Raw genomic sequence first — 5,334 nt, 5'->3', positions numbered from 1 at the left:
TTTCGATATAGAATTACTAGGATTTTATCAGCAATTACTATGAAGATTGGGTTTGATTTGAGTGGAAAATAATGAGGTGTGTAAAAATTATGTGGGGTTAAACTATTCAGATTATAATAGGTGACTTATGGATCAGTAAAAGTATGGACCTACAATTATACAAGGTTATTGAGAATTTAGAGAGGATTAAAATTACTAAATTTATAAGACAACATAGACTGCTATGATGTATTACATAAGCATTTGATGGTGAGTAGAGGTTATGAGTTTATAGAATATTGAAGTATGTGAGTGACCAAGAATTTCTTAAGGTTTTATATTAGTATATGATGGTTTGAATGATAGTTAAAGCTTTGCATGTGAAAGATTGTGTGGAGATGATATTGAACGTGATTCAATAGTTTTATGTCGAGGAGGAAATAATATAAGATTTGGAATTAGTGTTATCAACCTTGGGTGTGGACTCATATCTATCAACGCATGCTTAATTAGAAAGAAAGGGAGTAATAATTCAAAAATTTTGGAGGCTACAATGGCTTGGTAAGAAGACTTTGCTACTAGTGATGGTTTGAGAGTAAGGTAAATAACCAGTGTAGTTATGATCTTTATTGGTATAAATAAAACAAAAATTTTGACTTCAACAGAGTACTATAAGAGTATGTGAGGTTTTATAAATCAAGTATGTATACGATTGTAATAAGGATCAGACTAGTTGATTGTGGGTAGCTAGAAAATAAAGAGATAGAGTCATATGAATGAAAATGTTTGACATGGACACTATGGAAGAAGTATCTAGTGTTATTCGACTTTGGTTCTGTATATTCTTATGTAACCACCTTCTTCGTATTATGCACTTTTTGGATTATGATTCCTACATATATTACGTGTATTTTCACATCTATGGGTGAATTCGTAGTGGTCGATCGGATGAACTGATCCTCTTATATCCCTGGATATGATGAGATCCTTGGGCAGAATTGATCATTTCAGTTATAATAGGCTTGGTTTTATTTGGAAGATGAAGTATGTAAGTAGTTCTACACACACAACCTTACTTATGAGAATTTATAGGAGAGCTACTATACATCAAGAGTTACAATCTGTCTAAGAGTGTTGTTAAAGGTTCTGCATTTTAGAGTGTACCACATGTTGGGTTCTTAGTTGATCTTGTTCTTCTTTGGGTTCGATAAGTTTTATTCTCCCTTGATGAGTACCCAATGTCTAAAGATAAGATTCTTTTTAAACTTAAGTTCGTGAAAATATTGTGTTATGAAAAAGGAATCTTGATAAGATTCATGATGGTTTGTGCATTATGAGTATCAGTGGTTGCTTGAGGTTCACTTCTGGGCCAGTATTTATTTAGAAGGTTATCTTAGTTATGCAACAAAAGATTTGTCATGATGGCTGTGCTAAGGTCCAATGTGTTTGAGTTTAAAAATTGAGTTCATGAGTTAGTTTTTGGCTTGATAATCGCTCTTAATATTTAGACCTTACTAAGTTTGATTTGATGGTTCAGTTCTTAGTAGTTGATCCTAATGGAATTCTCTTAAGAAAGAGCTCACTTAGAGAGATGAACACTAACTAGTAGGTCATAACCCAAACTTTTGATAAAGTCAATTATTCTTCCTTCTTCTTCCTTATGTTCGAGGATGAACATGACTTTTAGTGGTGGATAATGTAATGACCCGAAAATAATTATTTTTATTAAATCATCACTTTACCTCTTCTGATAGTGATTTCGATTCATTTATGGTCTCGTGATTTTGATTTAATTTTTTTAAAAAAACTATTCGATAATTATAGTTAATTAACATATTAATAATATTTATATAATTAATTAAATTTGTAATTAATGGGATAAGCCCGTAACTTCTTAATACATAACAAAAAAAATTCAGAAAAAAATAATAAGAGATTAGGCGAGAGATATACCAGCACCAAGATGAAGAGCAGCCGCACGTCTTTCAGGTGTAACTTCTCATCCAAACATTCAAACCTTTGTTTATATATATTTATTTTTAATAATTAAGAATTAGAAGTGTAGATATTATATAATTGCCTTGAATAGAAACTGAAAGTTTGGATTAAATTTTTCAGTGGATAGCTATTTGATTTTGGATTTTTGGGGAGGAAATTAATTATTATTATCTTTGAATTATTTTATGGTGTATGGGTAGTGGAAATAAAAAGTACATAGAATGATATTTGGAGGAAATTAGAGTTTATTCTAGACTTCAAATTTAGGAGGATGATATGTAGTGTATGGGTTGACATCAAGAATTAGAAAATCGATTATAGTAATATAGATGTTGTTAAATTAGAAATCTTCTCGCAATTATTTTCGTGAATAGATTGCATTGATTTAAGAGTTCAAGAAAAGTAGAAGACTCAAGTCCCTGAGTGATTGTTCGGTTATTTGATGCAAATGGATTTTTGTAAACTCTTGTCAAGTGTATAAAATGCGTGTATTTCCTTGTGGTATATGTTTGGGAGTAATGGGATTGGTGATGGGTTGACTTGTCCACATTGATTAATTCTAATGATTAAAAAAAAGGATAACAAAAGACAATGCGATTAATTATTTATGTGTGATATGTTGAGAAAGGGTTGAAGGCTTGTTGAATCATTGTTGATGTGATTTCATGTTTGTGTGGTTGTGAACTGTGCAATGTTATGAAAATGGTCATCTCCTTATTATTTGTGTGAACTTGTCATCTGCATTATTATGAGGCATTGGTTGTGACTAGTGTAATTTGCATTGAGAAAGAATGAGTACTTAAGAGGATGTACCATTTCGAGGAACGTATTGCGCACCGTGATGGATACTATATTTCGAGGGACGTATCGCGCGCCGCGATGGTTACTATTATCGAGGGTCGTGTTGTGCGCCGCGACAGATGCATGAACATATATGTCCCCCATGGATCTCGAACTGAGAGACAGCGGGTGTGTATCACTAGGTCAGACATGCATCTTTATACTTGGCATGACATTCCATTGCATTACACATACTTATCATTAGTGAACTTAATATTGTGTTTTGTTGATCTTCTGATTGCCTTTTTGCGGAACTTGTGATTGATCAATATTGAGCTTGTTATTGCGGATATGTAATTTGTTGAAGTATTGTTGTTGAGGATATGTAGTTTGTTGAAATGTTGTTGTTGAGGATATGTAATTTGTCTAAGTGTTGTTGTTGAGCTACGTGCTATGTAAACTGTGAGCTGTTAGGTTGGGTTGATTGTAATGCAGGTTGTAGTTGTGGAGGTTCGGTTGAGGTGGTAGGAGTACCCACCCGTATTTCATCCCCTTAGCTTGTGTTTAGAGGTTTACTTGCTGAGTACCGTGTGGTTTGGTACTCAACCTTGCTTCTACAAATTTTTGTAGGTTATGATCCTGGATTTTTGTTGTACTTGTCATTCTCTTCTTTTCTGAGGCTTCTTGGAGATTGGTGAGGTAGTTGTTTCCATCTCAGCAGATGTTCTTCTCCTTAATTATGACCTTGTTCTATTCTAGAAACAAGTTCATTTGAGGCTTGAGTTTTCTTTTGAATAAATTATAATGCTTTAGAGGCTTGTACACGTGACTACTGGGTTTTGGGGTTTTTATTAAGTTACTTATATTTTATTTCTGCACTTTATTGTAATGGTTGAGTTTTAGGCTGACTTGTCTTGATGGGATAAGACGAGTGCCATCACGTCCATTTTTCGGTCGTGACAAATTTCTTTGTTTTCCTTGTATGTAGTGCAGCGAGTGTACCAATGACTTTGAATTGCCCTCATCTCTAGCCAGCCTCCAACATATCAAATTCCAGGGTGAGCTATTCATTTAAGCTCATATGGAATTCTCTTGGTCATGGCATGATGTCTTTAGTTTTGAACATAAATTGTTTTATTCTTTTATTATGGTGTATTTAATGATCTTAGACTTAGTATTTGAAGATTAGATATCCTTGATATGATGACTTTCAGCTTTTGGGAATAATGTGTAATAGACTTTAGAGATCGATTTGATTAGTTACTTTAACAAGTTTGAGCTTCCGCATTTTTATTGTCATTCGTAGTTGAAGTATTAATGTATGTTGCGATTTAGATTCCTTGGTTCACCCACTTAGGAGATTAAACGTGGGTGCAACTCACGACTTGGTTTGGGTCGTGACAGAGGCGAGCGTGAGAGGACAGAGAGTAAGAGAGAGGTGAATTGTATATGTATATAGGTTAAATAATTGTATATTATACATACTTATTTGTACATCCTGGCGAATTATACATATACAAACATGACTAATTATACAAACTCGAAGTCAGCCCACGTAATTAATGTATAATGTTAGTCGCGGATGGTAATTATAGCAAACTATAACTATGATGAGTAATTAAATAGTATAAGTTTGCTTAGCTGCATAATTTTTCCTTCCTTTATTCATTTCAATTTGTTTTTTCTATTTCTCCTTTTAGTCTGTTACTAAGAGAAAGTGTGTCTTCTTCTTTAACAATTCTTTAATTTCAACGTTTCACATTACATGCTTAATATCACATAATTAATTTTATTATGCATCTGATGTATTTTTAATTTAAAATCACAAAATTTAAAAAAAGTTTTTTTACCTCATTAAACTCAATATCAAATTAAAATATTACACATAAATTAAAACAAAAAGAATATATATATTTTTAACATAAAGATGTTATTCAAAACAAATTGTATAATTCTATGAACATATAATTGCAATAATTTAGGTGCAACAAAAATTTAGATGAAAACATTTGAGTGCCCTTCTAGATACGTAATATTATAATATAAGTATGTCAAAATTGAACCACATAATATACGTAAACACACTAAATAATTACAAAAGTTGTGATAAATTATATATACGTATAACTAAAAAGATTGGACGGAAACACTATTAATAACGTTGTTTTCTAGAAGACCAAACATATTATATTATTTTGATATATCATTTAGGAAAATCATATCTTTATCTTTAACATTGATAGACAGAAAAATATTATTTTCTTGTTCTCGAAGCAATCTCATTATTGAAATGGCTTTGACATTCAAAAAAAAAATTAAGGCATGATCATATAACTACTCTTTTTTTTTTTTTTCAAAATCATTCTATACAATAAATAAAATGTAAAGGACAAGTTATTAGATAGATAGTATATACTTTCTCCATCTCAAGTTATATATTGTATTTTTATCATACATATTTTTTCAAAAAATATATTAAAATTAAGAGAGATACCTTTTATGTTTATCCTCATTCATGAGTTATAAATAAATTTGATTAAGTATTTACTCTACTCATCACATATTTATATATATATA

Source organism: Solanum pennellii, chromosome 12 (assembly GCF_001406875.1).
Source record: "Solanum pennellii chromosome 12, SPENNV200".
NCBI lineage: Eukaryota > Viridiplantae > Streptophyta > Magnoliopsida > Solanales > Solanaceae > Solanum > Solanum pennellii.
This window is presented reverse-complemented; position numbering follows the sequence as displayed.